This window comes from Heterocephalus glaber, unplaced genomic scaffold (assembly GCF_053883595.1).
Source record: "Heterocephalus glaber isolate CG9 unplaced genomic scaffold, H.glaber_assembly_v1.0 deba00001457, whole genome shotgun sequence".
Lineage (NCBI taxonomy): Eukaryota > Metazoa > Chordata > Mammalia > Rodentia > Bathyergidae > Heterocephalus > Heterocephalus glaber.
Window position 1 is genome coordinate 39566692 of NW_028258305.1, and position 20434 is coordinate 39587125.

Sequence of the window (20434 nt, forward strand, 5' to 3'; positions counted from 1 at the left end):
GCTGTGCCACCAAGCCCCATTGCACCCAACCGGCTGCCCCATCGGGTGTCTGCCTCTGCTGCTCTTGAAGGGCTCTCACAGCTCAGGTCACCGGGGCCACCTGACTTTGCCCCCATCGACCTGGGCTGTGAATGGATGAATGACTGTTTTCAATGATGCACATTTATTGGGTATTGGGCTCCAACTTAGGCCCGGGGTGTGGTGGGCACTGTAATGCCCATCCTGGGCCACCCTTTGGTGAAGGACTTGTCCCAGCTGCTGGAAGTGTGGCGGGTCAGCTACCTGCCTCTTTGGGGATGGTCTCGGCTGCAGGGAGCGAGTGCTCCCTGGCGCTCACCTCTCCTCAGGGCCGCCCAGGTTTGAGGTTCTGCTTTGAGAGCAGAAAGACCTGACAGCATTGGCCCAACATGCTGGGACTCTGCAGAGCAGTTCTTGTTTCGGAACTCCAGAAGGACGGGAACGATGCTCACCAGGCTCCATCCCGGCTCAGCTTCCCTTTGCCTCCTGTCCTCTGTACATAGGGGTTGATCCTGAGGATTCTCCCTCTCAGAGGCTGCTTCCTGAGAAACCCAGCCTCTGACACACAAAGGGACATGTCGCCTGCTCTGGAGTGCTCAGTCTGGTTGGGAATAGAAACTACAGCAATGTCAGTAATAACAGCTCCACATATGGGCGGCTTCTTCGTAGCTAGACAATGCATTTCCACCCATCATCTCCACGATAGTCAGGCTCCTCCCAGTTGAATGAGAAGGAAAACCCAGTCGAAACAGTTTAAGTGAAATAGAGAAATATTGGGTCTGGCAACTAGAAAGTCCACTGGACCTTTGCCTCAGCGGCTGGGGTCCCTACTGCTATCACAGCGTCAGGAGTTCATGGGCACCCGGGGGCATTAGTTCCTTCTGGGGCTTCTGAGAAAGAGATTGTTCGAGGTTTCTGTCCTGCTTCAGGTTGTTGTTGGCAACCCTTGGATCACAGCTGCATTACTCCAATCCCTGCTTTGCTCACTGTAGGGTCTTTTACCTGTGTGTCTTTCTGTCTGTATTTCTCTCTTCTTATAAAGACACCAAGCATTGGATCAGAGCCCACCCTAATCCAGTATGGCTTCATTTTAACTTGCCTATGTGTGCAAAGACTTTTTTTTCCAAATAAGGTCACAGTCAAAGTACCAAGGGTTAGAACTTGAATATAACTTTGTGGGGGACACATTTAAGTGTCCCTCCTGTCAGCCTAGTGACCTGAGTGGAAAGAAAGCTGCTGCGACTCTGGCTAACCCCTAAGTATGATTCCCACTGATGTGATGTGAACCACACGTCCTTCCCTCGGAACTGTCTCTGAGACCAGGACATACAGTATTCTTCTTGGCCAGAACTGAGTCATATGTTCCCACCTCAGGAAATCAGGAAGTGAGGTCAGCCCACCTGGACCACATACGCACCAGAAAACACAAGTGCTATCACCAAAAGAAAGAGAGCAGACACCAGGCAGGCCACAGTGACAGAGCGGCACCCCTGGGGCACTCTGCGGCTGGGCATCATTCCAGTTTGCAGAAGCTCAGGAAAGCTCAGTGGCCTGCACCTCGTTGGGATTAGAACTGAGCCTCTACCCCAGGCCTGTCTCCATACTTGGGCTGTTTCCTCCACAACTAAATGCCAGTTCAGAGAACACTGTCCTTTGCAAGGCCTTATGGGAGAGGTGGGGGGTGAGGGCAGGCAGAAGGAAGAACAGCCCTGAAAGGAGAGGCCTGGAGCCTGCAGGGCCCAAGCCTTTAGACTGAGACGGAGGGTCCTCCTCCCAGGGGCCATGGGGAGTCCCTGACAGTCTGGGAGCTGGAGAGACTTGGCTGCCAGTCAGGTCTTGACAGGGGCAGAGCTGCAGGCAGCTGTTCCACAGTCAGGTAAGAGGTGACAAGGACGGAGCGGGCTGACTCTCACCAGCCACAGAGCGTGCCCAGTCCAAATCTCGCTGCGTCCCATCCGGCCCCAACCCCACCACAATGGTGCCACCTTTTCAGGACAGGTCCCAGGAGCCCCTCACACCTCCAGTGTCGCCCTTAAAACCCCCGCTCGCAAGCTGTTCTCGTGATGCGGGTGTGAGGCAGCCTCCGGGCGGTGAATCACACTCTGACAAGTGGGAGAGGTAGGCTAGCTGTTGGGGGGCAGGGGGTGTCTGTGCTCAGGGTCCTGGGGGTGGTGGCCCCAGGACAGGGCTGTCTGCAGTGAGGAAGGCAAGCAGAAGTTGGGGTGGGGGCTCCCTCAAAGCCCAGGGTGGAGTCCCTGAGCTAAGAGAAGGTGAGTGGGAACTGCAGACTCCATGAGTCTCCCACATACAGGAGATTTCCACCGTCCCGGGGTGTGTGTGTGTGTGTGTGTGTGTGTGTGTGTGTGTGTGTGTGTGTGTGTGTGTGTGTCTGTTCCCGGAGGAGATGGAAAGGACACTTCCCCCTGGGTTCCCTCATCTTCCGGGTGACTCTGTGGAGTGCCTCGCTCACTTTCCCTCCCTCTGTCTGCTGCATTTCAGCGGAGGGGAAATCAGTGCCGGAAGGGTCTGGGACCTCTCAGTGACCATCTCAGTCCCCTGCCCCGTCCCCACCCTGTTCCTGGGAAACTTGCTGCTCTGGTGCTGGGAAGTGGCCCCTGGGGAAGGGGCTCCAGGTCTGCATCAGCAGGAAGGCCCCATGGTCTGAGTGACTTGCTTTTTTCCCAGAACTCCTCCCAGTTCCCAAAGCTGCCAGGTCTGATCCCCTTAGCATCCTTCTTCCTCCTGGAAGAGCCAAAGGTTTTGCTTTGGGGTTTGGGGGTTCCCTAGTTCCCCAGACTCCCTGACGGTCTGAAGGTGAGGAGGCTCCTCCAGGTTATTCAGAGGCTGATTCAAAAAGGTGAAAGCAGAGGGTTATGGGAGCAGAAGACTCTGCCCATTGATTGCTCTGGGTAATTCATAAAGTTTGAATGAACCAGAAGAATTTTCTCTTATGGGAACCCAGTGGCTTCCTTTCATCAGAAAAGGAGAATCTGACACCAGCAACCTTGACTTTTGGGACGAGACTGGCAGGAAGCTATGCTCAGGAGCAACTCTGTGCTTTATCCAATGTGCTCCTGGTCAAACTTAGGCTTGCATGCTTTTTTTTTTTTTAAGGATCTTTATGTTAAAGGCCTGTTATATTCGTGTTTCCATGGTAAGACATCTCAAGTCTTGTTGGAAATAGGTAGGATAGAGTAAGTGAATGGATGAACTATAGCACCTACTGGTACTGACTATAGAAGGCCCTTTACTAAGCATTGTACAGGACTGATTTAAACTCCAACAGTCTGCTGAGCAAGATACCGTTAGGATCCTTATTTCACAGCTAAGGAATGAAAGCAGAGTGAGATGAAAAGCTCACTCAGGTCATGCAGCTGCTGGTTGGTGGAGCCTCAGAGACAGCCTTCTGCATCTCCCTACTTTCTCACGGACCTGCCCTTCCATTCTACAGACAAGTACACCGAGGCTGCAGGAAGGGAAGAGAAATCTCAGGTCCCACAAGTAACCTGTCATGTCTGTCAGCCAGCCCTTCCCAGCCCCCTGGCTTTTTTATGAAAGCCTCAGCAACAAGGCAGGAGGGAGTGGGCCAATTCTGAGTCGCAGGCCAGAGGAAGCTTGGAGTATCTGGCTGGGCCACAGGAGCTCCAGCTTGTCCCTTGGGGTTTCGTGTTATCCTGGCCACGAGTCAGCAAAGCCTCATTGGAATATCAGTGCAACAAACAACAAACCTGGGGTCAGGCAGTGGCTTTGTGACTCATAAGCAGGCTAAGGTGCTGAGTCAGCCCTGGGAAACTGGCCCAGGAGGCCGTCCCTGTCTTTCTGATAGCTTTCCTCTTTTTTCCAGGGCTGCCCCTGTATCTGCTCGCCCAGTGCTCTGCTCCTCGGCCCCAGCTTGCAGCTGGTGCTGCCCTGGAAGGATCCCATGGGTTACTCATATGAGATGATGTTACAGTTTGAATAGGATTTGTATCTGAAACTCATTGAAATTTATTCCCCATGAGGAGATACTAAGACATGGGGTGAGGCAGGATCTCTGTCCTAACACATCGATGAACGCTTTCGTGTGATTAATGGGTTACCAGGTTAGTGGGTTATCTCTGCAGTAGGTCCACTCAGAAAACCCAGTTTGGCCAGGTCGCTCAGGTGCTGCCTGCTTCTTGTCATGTGACATCCTGGGTCACCTGAGGCTTTGCCAGCAAGAAGGGCATCGCTAGATGTAGCCCTTCAACCTTGGGCCAGAAGTGTGAGCCAAAATAAACCTCTTTTTAAAAAGATGACATACCCAGTCTACGTTACTGTGTTATTAGCAACAAAAAGTGGACTGAGGCAGAAAAACAGCAATGATAGAGAACGGGGGTCTTGTTCTCACTGCTGTCAGCTCACTGTGTGGTCCTGGGTGGTCCTGGCACCTCTCTGGCCTCAGCTGTCTCCTCCATGGGGGCCTAGAGTCGCTCTGTGCGCTAACATTTGAGGGGCCTGAGGAGCTGCCTCTCCCATGTGCTGTCTGATTATGAAGGAAACAAACTGACACTTTTTTTTTTGGTACTGGGGATTAAACAGGCGGCCTTCACACGGAACTATACCTCCAGGTCCCCCCCCCCCCACTTTAAATTTTTATTTTGACACAGGTTCTTACTAGGACACTATGTTGCCCCGGCTGGGCCCAAACTTACTATCTTCCTGCCTCGGCCTTCCAGAGTCCCGAGATTACAGATGTGTGCCAGGACGCCCGGCTCCAGTGAAGAAATGCTGGGTGTGAGGAGGCCCCAGAGAGGAGGCATGGGGCCTGGGGCTCTTTGGTCAGGCAATCCCTGTGCTGAGTCTTCTGATCCCCTGCCTGAGACAGCAGTGCCTGAGGCTCTCCCAAGAATCAAGGCTGGGGCAGCACTCCGAGGTGGAGGCCAGGCCAGGTTAGAGCTGTGGGATTTCCGTGCCTCACACATGGCCCCAGACAGCCTGCTGCAGAGCACTTCCTCCAGGCATCAACCCCTGACCCATGTAGGGTGTGGAGGCCCAGAGAGTCCCGAGGAAAGTGATGTCCCTCGTGGGCTCCCCAGACAGCTCTCTCTGCCCTCCCACAGGCTGCCCCTGGCCCCCACCACACAGAGGGTACCCCCCACCCGAATACCACCCCACACCCCCATCAGAGCTCCTGCCTCAGCCAGGCCCCCAGGACCAGCACCCTGGCGGACTCAGGAGCCGGTCTCTCCAGAGAAACTTCCTGCAGCACGGACAAAGGGAATGAGATGGTAGGGAAGAATAAGGTTCAGATTGTGAAACCACTTACTTAGGAGACAGGCAGAGGGTTCAGGGCTGGCTGAGGGCTGGGAGCTTCTCCGGGAGCACAGTGAGCGGCTAGAGCTGGGGCTTTAATCAGGGAGCCATTTACACAGGCCTCGGGAGACAGGCCTGCCAGCAGATAAGCTTTCTAGGCACAGGTTAAAAGCACAGACCAGGGGCCATGACCTCCCCCTGGTTGTCTGCTGGGCCTACCTCATGAGGTCCCACCTCGGAGGGGCCAGGATAAGGCTGACATGCGAACACTGCATTTTGCCCATATCATTCTTGTCACTGTTTGAGCACTGCAGACGCCCCGCCCAAGACGTGATCTTCCACAGCACCCAGCTGGCCACCCTGCCTGGCCTCTGACGTCCATCCTGTCTGGGTGTCCCTTCCTTCTTGGGGTTCCATGTTAAAAAAAACCCCGCATGTTCCCCAGCCACCTTCTGACCAGAATGACCCAGGCTCTCTGTCCCTCTGCACGTAAGTGACTTTTGCTGAAAAGCAAACCTCACTGGGGCACCAGCCTGGTGGTTTCAGGCTGTGCGGTTTACCTCATGACGTCATTTTCCTTCCTCCAGATAAACCAGGAGAGTTTTGTGTATGGGTGAAGTTTTAGCTGTCCAGGGGGCTGTGGTGCCAGCTGTGACTTGCTGTGTAAGGTCTAGGCCTGGGCTGTGGCCTGGCTGGGGAAGGGGTTCCCTGAATTAGCCAATTTAGGGTGATCTGGGATGGCTGCGGGGGGTTTTCGGGGCCGAGGGCCATTGGGAGTTAGCACAGAACTCTGTAAAAGTAGGAGAAACCGGGACAGGCCAGGGGCTCCGGAGGAAGAGCAGGGCCATAGCACCAGTGCCCGGTCCTGCAGTGCCCAGGTGCCAGCCCTGCCCACTGGAAGAGGTGTGAACCTTTTGGGTCCTGAGTCACCTTCTGTGCATAGGAAGGGAAGGGAAACAGAGATCTTCCTTCCCTAGCCGCAGCCAATCTCCTCAAGTCTCTGCTGTGAGTGGGGGTGGCTCACGTGCAGGCCACTTTTTCCTGGGCTCTGCGCTTTATCACGATTCCAACCTCAAAGCAGAGTCTTTATGGAACAACTGGTTTTCAATGACAGCAAGGCCCAGAGAGGGGCAAGACTCGTCCTCGTCACAGTTCGAAATGGCCTGGCATGCAGCAAGTGCTCAGAAATACTTGCTGCCTTTGCTCAGGAAAGCATGCAGGAGTCTCCAGGGCACATCATTCTGAGGACAGCAGAACCCTGGCTGAGCTAGGGCTCCTTCCTGAGACAGACAAGGAGTCCCGAACAGCACAGAATCATCTCAGTTCCAATCTGTCCACTCCCGGCCCTTCTGTGTTTCGGGTGAGGCCCCATTTCTTTTGCTCAAAGTGAATTCTTACGAGGCCTCTACTTGGGCAGGTCATCAGGGGACCAGGTGGAGCAGAAGGGTGGGGACAGAAGCAGAGAGATCACGGTAGCAAGGCGTGTGCCTGTCCTCAGAGAGCCGCACTTCTTTTGGGGATGAGGACAGGATGAGCGAACACCGCAGCCCTCGGCACTGTGACTCGCCGGCCCCTGACTCAGCAGGTCACATCCACACCTCACTGAATCCTTGTCAAATCACAACCCAGGAGGTGGCCCCTATGATCCCCATTTTATAGATGAGGCAACTGAGCTCCAGCGTCTTGCCCAAGGTCACGCAGCTTGGAGGTGTTAGCACCGGGACTGGAATCTGGAGCTATAAGATGAGGACACCGGGGACTAGGGCAAGGCACAGGGATTTGTGTCCCGGGAAGATGTTCTGTGCCCGTAGAGAGGACAGGGCCTGGGGGCCAGGGCTGCGAGGAGGCGCCGGCCACTCGGGAGAGACCAGCCAAGCCGTGGTTCAGGAGTGGGGTTCATGCGCCTGTGAGGGGGCAGTAGACAGTGCCATTGGCACAGAACCAAGAGGGCTCAGGGCAGACCTGGCCGAGTGGAGCTCCGCAGTACTCCCTCCTTCCCCCAGCTCAGGCCTGGGCTCCTCTCAGAAGGCTGCGTCCCCAGGAGCCAATCCAGTGGGAGCTGCCCCAGGGTGATGCCATCTCCTCCACTCCCAGTCATCCTCCCCTCGCTGCCTGGGGCCCCAGTGCCTGCCAGGGCCAGCTGTTGGGACTTAGCAATCGGGAGAAGAGTTGCGCAGCTCAGAGACAGAGGCTTGTGGGCTGAGCTGGAAATCTGGAGACTAATCCGAGCAGATAGAGCCCACGTGGGTGGCCTCAGGGGCAGCCCGGGAGGGACCCAGGCAGGGCCAGCGCTCTCAGTCCCTGGCCAGGGCCTCTGAGCTCAGCTGGAATAGGCACATCTGTGCTGCAGGCTGGGCTAGTGTTAGGACCTCCAGATGCCCTGGAAACTGTCCTCAAGTCATCACCGGACCTCAGCAGCCATACCTAGGTAACCACAGCTGCCTGCACACAGCCCTGGCAGCTCCCTCTGCCCCCAATCCCAGCCACCCTCTCCTTCCATCAGCCATTCCCTGCTCCTGGACCATCACCACCTGGGCCTCAGCTAATTGGCTCTTCAAGGCATGAGAGGGCAGGCAGGCAGGGCCCTGAGCTGCGGGGCCTCAGGTGGAGAAGAGGCATTGCCCAGGCCAGGGACCATGTCTGAACCCAGCTCCCCCTTCCTTGTGTCCCTGGCAGGAGGCCCAGGCTCAGAGCCGGCCTCACAGGCCGATGCGTGACTGAGAAGCCGCCTCCTGGGCCCAGCTCTGGATGGGAGGGGCCTGGGAAATAGAGTTGTTAGGCCTTCGAGGCCCTGTGGGGCCGGCCCAGGCTGTGTGTGGCGGCTGGGGAGGCAAGGAAAAGCCCTTTTCTTCATTAAGCACTGGGTGGAGAGTGAAGGAATCAACAGGAATGCCTTTCCAGTTATCCAGACTTGGGCTGGCGGCCCGGCTCCGGCGACGCAGTTCTGCCTCTTAGTCCTTCACAACTCTCCCGCTCTCTCCCAACCAGGGTAATCTGCTCTGGAGTCTTCTCTGAAGGGGCGGGTGGTATTCTCCCCTGCTGTCTAGCTGCCCAGCAGCCCAGCTACAGCCCCTGGCTCTGGAACTTGAAAAGAGCCAAGCTCCCCTCTTCCCGGGACAGTGTTTTATTATAGCGGGCGGGCTTGGGTGACACAAGTTGTGGCCACCACCCAGGCCCTCTGACACCTTGTCTGCAGTGGCAGCTGTGGCCACAGTGACTCTCCAGGTAGCTAGGATGGTGAGAGTCTTTCCCAACACCATGCCTTGAGTTCCCTGGAAGCCACCAAGTCCAGAGCCCTGCAACCGGGGGACTGCTCAAGACCTGCTGTGGAGAGACGACACGCAGGCAGATGCACTCCAAGAGCCTGCGCCTGGCTTCGGCGTCCCAGCCTGCAGGCCCAGGGGCCTGGGGCCTGTCTCGTCACTTCACAGCTCCAGGTGCCAAGTGTCCATTTGTTGTCCTCACCTTCTAACTGAGGGCCTGCGTATGCTAAGGCCAGGGGACTGAGGGGAACAGAGGGGCCTGGATACCTACCAGGGGCTGCTGGAGCAGGTGGGGACAGAGATGATGGTGGCCCAGACACATGGGAGCTGAAAGGATGGGTAAGGACCTCTGAGAGAGATTTTGGAAGAAGATATGGGACCAGTGGGTGGCTGGATGTGGGAGCTGTCTCTTGCACAAGCTGGGGTACCATTGTCTGAGCCAGAGGCCGGAAGCTGCTGACCTCGCCTGGGACTTGCCTTGGCCAGAGGCCCCTCTGCACCTGCCCACCCATCTCCCATCTCTGGGGGACCCGGAGCCCAGTGAATTCCAAGATGGCAGCAAGGGAGCTCACGTGGGTCCTCCGGAAGCTCACACACTCATCTCCGCTTGCAACTTCAATCATGAAAAGTTCAAATGCACCAGAGAAGAAAAGGCAGTTTCACGACCCCCAAGAGCCCGTCGCTGAGCTTCCACCAACGTTCCCTCCCTTTGTCATTCTCACCCACTTTTTAAAGATAGTCTTGGACATGATATTGTATCCATAAATAGTTCTTATATCCAACTGAATGAGGTTGGATAGCAGCGGACTTGGCAGCAGCAGACTTGATTTCTAGATCAGCAGAGTTGGTCACAGCGCAGCCTGTGGGTCAGCCCAGATCCGCTTGCTGTGGGCCGTGAATTACGGAGAAACTCATAGACACGCACACACAGGGAGGAATCTGGCTGAGAAAATGTGACTGCGGGGATGCTCTCCTGAAGTTCTCCCCCAGAAACCAGACGGAGCCAGCGAAAGCCTGGAGGACTCTTCTCTCCCAGCAGGGAAACTGTCTCCTGCCCATTCTATCCCAGCCCTGCCATCCAGTGCGCAGGGTCTCCAGCTGCCTTCCCTGCTGGCCTGGCTGGTGTGTCCTGCCCCCGAGGCGGTCCTCCTCCCTCCCTCAGGCAGGCTGGGAACAGGCAGGGGGAGCACAGCACATGGCCAGGCCCTGCATCTGCGCCTGCGTCTGTCTGCACAGGGTCATCTGGTTTCAATCCAGTGAAATCTGAAAACTTTCCATGGGAACGTCTTCCATTTTAAGCTCCTCCCTGAACAAGCTCAACCTGAGCAGGCTGTGAACTCCTGAGCTGCTGCTGCTGGGGGGACTCCACTTGGGCCCTAAGAGCCAGGAGCAGGCCTGGCCTGGGAGCTCCGGAAGTCCCTACTCGATGGGCCTCAGTTTCCCTGCTCTACAGCATTTGGCTGTAACAAGGAGACGGAGTGGCTAGGTTTAAACCTGACTCCACCCTTTAGTTCACTCCGTGACTTCCACCAGGTCCCTCCCCCTCCCCAGGCTTCAGTCTCTTCATCTAGAACACAGAGATAATAGAGTTGCAGGGATCACAGGAACTGATACCAGCGAAGTGCTTAGTGTGGTGTCTGGGATAGAGCAAGGCCAATACTCAGTGCTGGCTATTACAGAACCCTTGTTTCTAAACATCAATCTGATATGTATTTCAGAATAAATGTTTCTGAGCCAGGCATGGTGGTGCACGCCTGTGATCCCAGTACTCAGGAGGCTGAGGCAGGAGGATCGCAGTGAGTTCCAGGCCAGCCTGGGATACATGGTGAGTTCAAAGCCAACCTGAACTACATAGTGAGACCCTGTCTCAAAACCAAAACAAACAAAAGAAAAGATATTTCTAGATTTTAGCAAGGTAATATGCACATTCTGATATAAGAAAACTAGAGCTGTGCTCCACAATCAAACATACTCATACTTTGTTGTGGGCCAGAGATTTAGCTCAGTGGCACTGTGCCTGCCTGGCAAGTGCAAGGTCCTGAGTTCGATTCCTGATACCAATAGATAATAAATAAAAATTTCTTGTTAAAAACACGGGAATATTCACCCTAATTGGGAATAATAAAGTCAATAGGCCCCCTCACATTTGATGAGGCCAGGTTTTGCTAAGTAAGTTATGAAAAGAACTTTTGGATTTTCAGAGCTGGGGGGAGTTCAGGGTTGCGGACAAGGAACAGATGAGCTGTATTATTATTACAGCTATGGGTTTAGGAAGAATAGGTGGTCTCGCCTGCCAGAGGGGCAGGGTCAGCCCTGTGACTCAGTACCCGCACTGTAATTTCTGACCGACTCCCTCCGCTGCTTTCTGCTCGGCACACTTGGGCCCGGGGGTTCAGGCTCAGGGACGAAGCAGGAGGAGGGAACGAGCGGGTGCCTTTCATTTTAGAGTCACGATCAGAGAAGCCCTGGCTGGACGTGCCCACAAGGTTATCTAGGTTTGTCCCCCACCCCATGCTATCAAGGAGGGTATAGTGCCCTGGTCATTGGTGCAGAGCTTTAGGGTCTACAGCGCGCTTCCGAAGACTCCAGCTCAGTATTCCTGGGAGCCTCGTTACCTTGTCCCATGTTAGCAGGATTTGGGCGGAAAATGTCCCCCGAAGGCGCACATGCTCAGTACGTCGCGGAGGTACAGACTGCCTCCATAGGTTAATCCCTGGATGAGTTCATAGCTGTTAGGAGGTGAGGCCTGACCGGAGGAAGTGGGTCACTGGGCGTGTGCCTTTGAAGGGTCTGTCCTGTCCCCAGCCCCTTCCTCTCTGGTTCTTTGCTCTCCCTGCTTCCAGGCTACCGCGAGGTGAGGAGCTTTCCTCTCACATGTCCTTCCACCATGCTTCTGCCTCAGAGCCAGCCTGAAACCATGAGCCGAAATAAACCTTTTCTCCTTTCAAGCTGTCCATGTCCGGTATCTGGTGCCCACGACGAAAAGCTGACAAGCGCACATTTTAGCAGAGCCAGGGCTCGGGGCTGGAGTGACTAGCCCACTGTTGCACAGCCACGGGGGCAGAGCCTGGGCTTCCTGCCTTTCTTTTTGGTTCTCTTCTCCTCATGCCTCAATATCCCCAGTTCACCACCTCACAGCTCCTTGGTGGGCTCCCTGGACACCTCCTCTGCTGGCTGCTCCTGGCCAAGGGCAGCTATGGGGAAAGAGGAGTTGGGTACAAGTGTGGGTGGGACCCGGGACCTTGGGTCCCAGCCACTGGTGGGGATTTCGTCCCGGCCTCCTCCACATCTGGCTTGGGGAATTTCCCTTCACTGCGCACCTGACGATTAAACACAACACCTCAGCTAATAATAGAATATAAAGAGCAAACGAGACAACAGCCAGGGTGGATGAAGGCGATTAATGCTTATAAAAGTGCTTTAAGCCCCTGGAAGAAAGGAAACAAACACAAAGCTCTGTCCCCTGCCCTCGGTCAGCCTGGCAGGCAGCCACGGCAGCTCGGAGCTGCAAGGTGGAGGAACAGGAGGAGGAGGAGGAGGACGCTACCAAGGGCACCAGTCCACTGCCCAAGCCACACCTAAATAAGTCCCCGTCCCCTGGCCTTCTGGGCTGAAGTGGTGCAGGTGGGTCCACCTCGAGGCCTGTCCTCGGTCAACAGCCTTGGCACAGAGCACAGTCACTCCAGCATGGCCGGCCACTGCTTGTGGCATCAGGGCAGAAGGTAGACTAGCCTCCAGGATGGGGATTCAAGAAGAGTCTTGTCCCAGACCACAAGGTTGAGGGAAGCCAGCCCTGGGGCCCTGCCCATGCACGTGGGGCCTCACTGGCTTCCGGGCCTCAGGACTCGATGCATGTGCACTGTGGGTGGGGAGGCCACCAGGCTGGCGGGGACTTGCAGCTGGGCTCTGCCCTCCCACAGCTGGACAGGTGTGGCCCCACTCAACCCAAGGACCACCTCAATGGGGCTCTGGGCCAGGGGCTGGTAACAGAGAGGCAGGAGCCAAGAACAAGTGCAAGTAGCCCAGAAGGAAGGGGCACAAGGTGAGGAAAGAGCCCCGGAGCCAGGCCGGTCTCCGGAAACTGAAGTGGACTGCAGCAGCTGGAAGCCTGCGGGGTGGGAGTGGGGTGGGGTGGGGAATCAACTCAGGGACAAGGCCCGCACTCTGCAGTAGGCTCTACAATAGTTGGAGCTGCAGCAGCACCCCAGCCAGCCAGGGTCCTTCCTGGGACAGTTCATGCAAGTCAGGGCTGAAGGTGACCTCTACAGGCTTGTGGGCAAATTTTAGAAAAGGTATACCCTGCAGGCAGTATGAGCCCAGGTTTACCAAGCCTGCATTCCACCCTGCCCACCCCTTGTATAAGACTCTCCATGCCTGACCCACCTTCCTCAGTGTGCGAGGCAGTTCTGACCTGAAGGTCCCATGCAGACCCAGGACCTCCTGCCTTCCCTGGCACCTTGGAGGTCTTCTTTCCACCTTGCCTTGGCCATGCCCAGCACGGGTCATCCAGCTGGCCCTGCCGCCGCTGATCCCAGGAGCTGGTGAAAATGAGCAACTAGGCCAGGTTTTAGCCTCAGTTCTGGGTCCCTGTCCCTCCAGGAGCCTCCGTTTATCTACCTGCATTAGCACGGGACCAGATGGTCTTGATGGGCCTGAGACATGGGTGATCCACTGACAAGCACCAGAGTAAAGCTCCCCCATCTGCCAGGAACAGTCCCCGAATTGGAGCAACAGCCAGGAGAGATGCAGAGAGGGCACTGAGGGTGTGAGGAGCAGAAGGCTGGGCATCCTGGGCCCACACTGTGGGGGGCCGTGCCCTTTCTCAGAGCAGATGAGCTGGGTCATGTGGGTGTGGCCCAAGGCCTACTACTCAGGCCATCTCTCATGTTGTCATCAATGGGCCTGCAGGGAGGTAGCTGGTCCCCCAGAGCCTGCTGTTGGACGGACAGACGCGAGTTCAGGCCCAGCAGTGCATATTAGGAACTGTGTGGTTCCTCTTTCAAACTTCTGTTTCCTTGTCTGTAGGAAAAGGATGAAACTGCTTACTTCCTTGGGGCATCGCGAAGGCAGAGACATGTGGGTAACAGCTCGACCCCGAGGGGACCCAGCACAATCAGCAAGTGGTCATCAGCACCATCGCCACCATCGCCAGCCTCTGAGCACTGGATCAAAGATGCTGCCTGCTGCCCAGCTGATTTCCCTACAGCCCGCCTCACTCCCACCAGCCCAGCCCAGGGACCCTCGAGACAAATGCCACCTCTCCCAAGTCGGTTCTGGTCACTTTCTGGGATCTCCTTCCAGAGCCCTTTTACCTCACTGCAGGCTCCCTGGCTCTGAGAACTTTCTTGGGTGTAGTTGCATCTCTGCTCGGGCCTTTCAGGTGGCCTGGAGGGAGCCAGGCTGGCTACTGAGATCTGGAGCTGCTCCCGATGCTCCTCCAGGTTGACTGGGCATGGCAGAGCTACAGCTGGGGGTGGGCTGAGGGCTCCTGAATAACAGTAAGGACGGTGACAGCTGCTCCTGTCTTCTGTCCTCTGGGTGCTCATTGGATCCCAAGCATGTGATGGATGGCCTGCATCTCCCCAGTCAGTCCACTGTCTGTTAGGTAGGTGCTATTACCATTCCCAGCTCCAGATGCACCAGGCCCGCAAGGGGGACGGGCAGGTAACCAGCAAGTGGCTGAGTGAGGATTTTCATCTCTATGGCTAGAGACTTGGGCTCATTGCCCAAGGATCTGCAGGGTCTGCCTATGTTAGGCCAAGCCCTGGGTCTCCCGGTGGCCAGCTGGCAAGGGAGGGCATTCCCACCCTTGCCTGCTGAGACCAAGGGAGACCCCACGACCTACCTTGTAGGTCTATACAGAACCAGGTTTCCAGCCACTCCCGGAGGCCCCACCCAGGCTGGCCCTGTGCCAAGTCTCCATGTGCCTCCATGTCCAGGGTGTGAAGTAGCAGCCAAGTGCGGAAGGGCTTGGCCTCCCGAAGCTTACTGTGTCCTCCCTGGCGTTCAGCCTGCACATCCGCCCCTTGGCCTCTGTGGACCCTGCTGTGCACTGTGCCCACTGGTCTCCATGTTGAAGGGCTGTCTTCCAAATGTTTCTCACTTCCCTCTCTGCCTCCTGTCCACTCCTTCCCTGCAGTTTCCCTTGCTTCAGTGCCAACCATCCCTCGCCCAAGGTGTGTTCCTTCAGGAGCTGCTGGCCTCCAGCCTTTACCGGGTGATCCGCCCACCACCACACTTTGACACCACTTTTGTTCTGACTTTCCTGCTTGTCAACTCTCAGGGACTCTCGGATTCCCCACACAGGCACCTGGCCCCCTCAGCTTGCCCTCATCAGCCAACCATTTCAACCGACAGCCTCTTTCTCCTCACTCTACCTGCAGCTCAGCCTGGAAATTCAACCTCTTCCTCCTTGACCTCAGTGCTTCTTCTGCTGCCCTACCAAAACATTCCAGCACGTTCTCTCATGTTCCCCAGTTCTGCAGTCTTTCAGCCATGAACTGGTACTCATCTTTCTATTATTTGCTATCTGATAACCTGTTTGTTTGGCCCAAGTGCCTTCCTACAGCAAGTTACAAGTAATTATTTATGGGACATATTTATGAGAAGAAAAATAATGAAATACTCCAAATGGTCAAAATTAAGCAGTATGTGAACTATGAGGTAGATATGCCAAAGGTGGTATGAGGATGGGCGTGAGATGACAAGCATGGATAAAACAATGGTAAGTAAATAAAACAGAGCCGGAATTGTGGTGCAAAACTGGCTAGTGTGGTGGCACATGCCTAATCCCAGCAACCTGGGAAGCTGAGGCACGAGAATCCCAAATTCAAACTAAGACTGAGCAATTTAGTAAGACTTTGTCCCAAAGTAAAAAATGAAAGCGATGTAGGTACCTCAGTGCAAGGCCCTGGGTTCAATCCTCAGAACAGAGACAATAAAAAAAATTTAAAAAAAAAATAGACTAAGCTTAATAAAAGACTGAAACGAAGCCACTTTATGTGTGGGGTTTTTTTTTTTTTGGTACCGGAGATCGAACTCGGGACCTTGCGCTTGAGAGGCAGGCACTGGAACCACTGAGCTAAATTCCCGGCCCTGGAAGCCACTTTAGTCTTCAGGCCTCAGCTGGGATATCAAGTCCTGTCACAGAGTAGGTACAAAACACTCACTGAACTCACAGTAAACATGGTTACATCAGGAGGATGGGGTTATGGGTGATTTCTGTTCTCTGTTCCCGTCCTAAGGGGAAAGAGATCCCTAACTAAGTCTGGTGGGAGCGACATGGGAGGGCTGGAAGCACGCTGCTGGCTGTGCCGTCCCCTCTGCTTGTTGCCCCAGCGGCAGCTGATCGAGGAACCCAGTGGCAGAGGCCCCAGGGGGCTCACTGTGGGCCCTCTGGGGGCAGCATGGGGAACCCTGTGTGCCCACCTCGGGTGGCTCAGCTCTCCAGGCCTGAGCAGAAGGGGCAGGGACCATCTGGAAGGTCAGTCCAGTGGGGCAGGGCAAGTGGGGGCTGGTGGCTGAGGCTGGGGAGGGCGGGCAGGATGGGCGTCACACCGTTTCCTCTGCAGTTCTCGGTATGGGCAGCACCTCCTCAGGGCACCTCCGAGGGACCCCGCCCCGGCCTGGCAGCAGCAGGACTCTGTCCGGGTGGGGTGGTGGCATGCTGCTTTCACACCGCCGTGCTGTTCCGCAGTCCCCAGAGTCCCGCCAGGCCTCGCCTGCCGGGTCTCACCACCAGCCCATGCAGGACCGTGGTGTGGTTCAGGTGAGGCGCTGAGGCCCCGAAGTCCCAGTGTGCATGGTTAGAGCAGCCAGCCTGACTCAGCCCAGCCCTTCTTGGCACTGCCTCCGGGAGCAGGGACACACTCTGCTGGGCATATCTGGGGCCCACGGCAGGCCCACGTGAGGCCCGGTCACAGGCAGGCTGGGGAGGAAAGCCAGCCTCGCCCCTGTCACCCGATGTCCCCTCCTCAGCAGGACCTTCCCTCCCTATCCTGTTCACGCTCTCTCCCCCTGCCCCATGGGAACGGAAGCTCCAGGGCTGTGACACCTAATTCTCTGCCATCTCGGGCATCTAGATCAGTGCCTGGCACCTGCTGGCGCTCAAAAACAATGGCATGTGCCCCTCAGCCCATAGGTGAAATGACCAAGAAGCCAAACCACCACAATGAAGCAAAGGGATAAAATATGGTGGGGCCAAGGGGCTAGAACTTTGTCCAGCTGGCCCTTCCTCTGGGACTCCCTCCCTGATTGACCACAGCTGGAAGCAACACTACTGCTTCACCCATTCTCCTCAGCGGCAGGAGTGTGTCCCACCATCCACCTGGCCCTTCAGGGGCAGGACTGGTCTTATCATCCACATGGCCTTGGGGCCAGGAACCCAGTGGCTGCTCAACAGGCGTCTGTAGAATGCATTCAGGGACTTCAAGGCCTGCTTCTCCTCAGAGGCAGCTCCGACCTGCAGCACACAATGTGCTTACTAAGCACATTTGGACAGATGAACGCTGCCCGCGGCGGGGCTCTGCCTGTCCTAAGCTGTCGGAGCCAGACCTGTGGGCTCCAGTCGCACTCAGGCTGGGCCCATGTGGGCCAGGGTGTTTTGGCTCTGGGATGGTCTGACCTCTCTCCTACAGCTTCTGCAAACCTGGCCAGACCCACGGGTGTGGGGTACTCCTCTCTGAACTGCAGTAGATGACAGACGTCCAGTCTTTCCCTGGGATCCTGGTCCTCACGCAGTTCATGCATCCCTCCCTGGGGGACAGTTGCCCTTCTGGTTCACCCTGCTTCTCCAAGCAGCTCAGAAACAGTCCCAGGGCCTGGCCTTCAGCAGATCAGGGTCAGAGGTGGGAGCAGGGCTCCAGGCCCCACAGCCAAGATTTTACAGCAGACTCATGTTTATGGTCTGTTTACCTAAAGAGAAGGACCTGGGCTGATAATGCAACTTGGTGTCAGGACACATGGAGGCTCAGCAGCAGGGCAAGGAGGGTCTCTGGTGCTTTTTGGAAACTTCAGCAGGCAAGTATATGAGTCACTGGTTAATGGGGGAAATAGCTGGCAACTTACTTTGTAGCTTAAACATTTGCAAACAAGGGATCCTAGGAGCTTGGGGCAAGTGAAGAGCTGGGAACCCAGGTTGGGCTGCTCAACACGGGTTGCAGGAGGGGACCCAGAGGAGAGGGCACTCGGGCACAGGAACAGCCTCAGGCAGTGAACCTGGGTGTGTGGCAGCCAGTAGCAGGGACACTGGAGACCCTGGAGGAGACATGAAGACTCTAAGGAACAGACAGAAAAGGAGGTTTCTTTTCGAGGCAGGGAAGAAGGTGTCAGTTGGTACTGGAGGGCAGGGACATGGACAGGAAAGAATGAGTAGGAGGGGCAAGGAACAACTCGGACAAGAGCTAGAGGCAATATTAATGAAGACGGCCTGAGGTGGCCAGGCCTCCAAGGCCCAGGTTCTGGAGCCACAGAACCAATGGACTGCAAACTGAAAACATTCAGGAGAAAAGGTGCATCTGTATTGAACATGGGTAGACTTTTCTTCCTGTCATTTCCCTGAGCAATAAAGTATAACAACTATTTATACCACATCATATTAGGTATTATAGATAGTCTGGAAATGGCTTACAGTATATGACAGCATGTTCATAAGTTAGAAGCAAATACTATTTTACTTTATATGAGACTTGAGCATCCACCGATTGGATGTGGGCGGGGGTCCTGGAACCACCCCCCTGATACCACGGGACAACTACACTTTCAGGGCACCTGCACTAAGCATTGCACATGTCCTGACTTACTGAGTCCTCCTGCTGACCCTAAGCAGTTGCAGGAGTCCCATTTTGCAGAGGAGGAAGCCGAGGTCAAGTGGCTTGCTCAAGTTCACACACCTAGTAGGTGGTGGAGCCAGGACTTGACTCACGCAGGCAGGCTCCAGAGACCGCAGCCTCCACTCTGACAGCCAGCCAATTAGCCCACAGCTCCATTTCGCCGCAGCAGGGCTTGGTAACTGGGTCGATCTCCAGTGGCAGCTGCGGTGGGTGAAGCTGGGGGGTCACTGGGCCTACGTGGCTGGGACCAAGGCAGGTGAGGCGCCCCAGGGGCAGCCTGGTGTCTGGGCAGGTGGAGAGGTGGGAGAAGAAGGCAGGCCAGTTGCCTGGTTGTGTAATCCACAGCCTACACATGCCAAGAGCCACTGGCACAGTGTCGAGGAGTCCTCGCCTACCCGAAACAGGCTCTAGTCCTGGGATGGAGCATGGAGGCAGAGCAAGGCCTGACTGCACTCTTGGTGTGTGTGAGAGGTGGCCACTGACACAGGCCACCTCATTTCTAGATGGGCCCTGGGGCACTCTTCACCTCTGCTCCGTTGGCACCTGCACAAACAACCAAAGGTCTCAGGAGCCCGGGAGTTCCATTTGGGGGCAAAAGTGAGACCATGGGCTTGAAAGGGACTGATTTTCTTGGGTGGCTTCTAAATGGGTGCAGAGGGCATGCTCCAGAGAGCCTTTGGAGTGAAGAGTTGTCTGTGGACGGAGACTGTGAAGAGCGGAGGAGGGTTGAGCTGGAGGAGGGGAGTGTCTCGCCCACCCACCCACCCCATTTGGCCCATCCTGGGGTGCTGCGCCTGCAGCTGGCCCACAGCTGGCCCCAGCACTCTGGGCATTCCTCAGTTGCTTCTAGGGCTCTTTTACTGCTGTGATTATCGTGGTTTATCATGACCTCAAGCATGACCTTTCAGACTCATAAAAATGCAGTTCTCCCAAAGGATAAAGGGGTCAGAGACTAGTGAAGGAGCAAATTCAAGAAGTCTAGAGAAGGAAAACGTTGTTAAGCCTCTTGGAGTTACTTCATATTTAACCTGGAAACAGTTCCTGAATCTCACTGCTCTTGGTAAACCTTGGTAATTTTCCTTAATAACTGCAACAACTCTTTTCACCTGTTTTTTTTCAGATAGTAGGGCATTATTTCAACCGTGTCTTGGACTTTAACCTGCAAATATGACATCAACTTTGAAGTTAGATTTTTTTTTCCAGCTGTGGGTTGGTCTTGGCTCAACTATCTGGAAATAAGTTGGCATTCATATATATTTACGTCGCCACATTGATATCTTTCCATTTGCCTCTGGTTGGTGGCGTTTGGGCTACACAGAACTCTGAGGCCAGACACGGCCTTGGAACCGGCAGATCAGGCTTTGACTCCAGCTTCCTGTGATCCCAGCCCACTCTGCCACTCCAAGTTTCTCTCCTCGTGTGGGGCATGGCAAAAGCAAGTAGAATCCCTAGCAATGGGCCCCTGTTCGGCGAATGCATTGTGAGGTGATTTTGTGGCTGTATGAACACAAAGCAGGTGATCACACAGACCAAGACAGCTACAACATCACTAGGCCATATAATCTCGCTATGGAGCATACAACTGTGGATGAATGTCGTGTAAAGGCCCTGCATGCAGTAGATGCTCAATAAATCTCCTGCATTAGGGGAAGCTGGATAGCGGAAGTAGAACAAAACAGAAGCCTGGATTAATTTCTTGTTATAAGGAACAGAAAAGGGAGAGGAGGAGGAAGGGGAGGAGGGAAGGGAGAAGAGCAAGTAGAAAGGAGGGAAAGCAGAATGGATGAGTGAGGAAGTATATATAGTGGCGTCAGGCCCTCGACTAAGTTATTTAACCTTTTCGAGTCTCTATGTCTTGAACTGAAACACAAAGATAACACCAACCTCATTTAGTGGTGAGGATTTAAAGACAGCATTTTGCTGGGTATGGTGGCACACAGCTGTAATCCCAGCTCTCTGGGAGGCAGAGGCAGGAGGATGCAAAGTCTTAGCATCATCTTAGTGACGTAGCAAGACCCTGTGTCAAAGCAGAAATATAAGAGAGCTGGA

The 20434-nt window shown here is 55.2% G+C and overlaps 1 long non-coding RNA gene across 1 annotated transcript; it reads left to right on the forward strand.

Annotated features, from left to right (window-relative positions):
• The first annotated feature begins 1176 nt into the window (after positions 1 to 1176).
• On the forward strand, positions 1177 to 15826 carry LOC147827046 (uncharacterized). The gene is made up of 3 exons (XR_015453028.1): positions 1177 to 1894; positions 10274 to 10380; positions 13581 to 15826. It is a non-coding gene; the product is annotated as an uncharacterized LOC147827046 (long non-coding RNA).
• The last annotated feature ends 4608 nt before the right edge of the window (positions 15827 to 20434 follow it).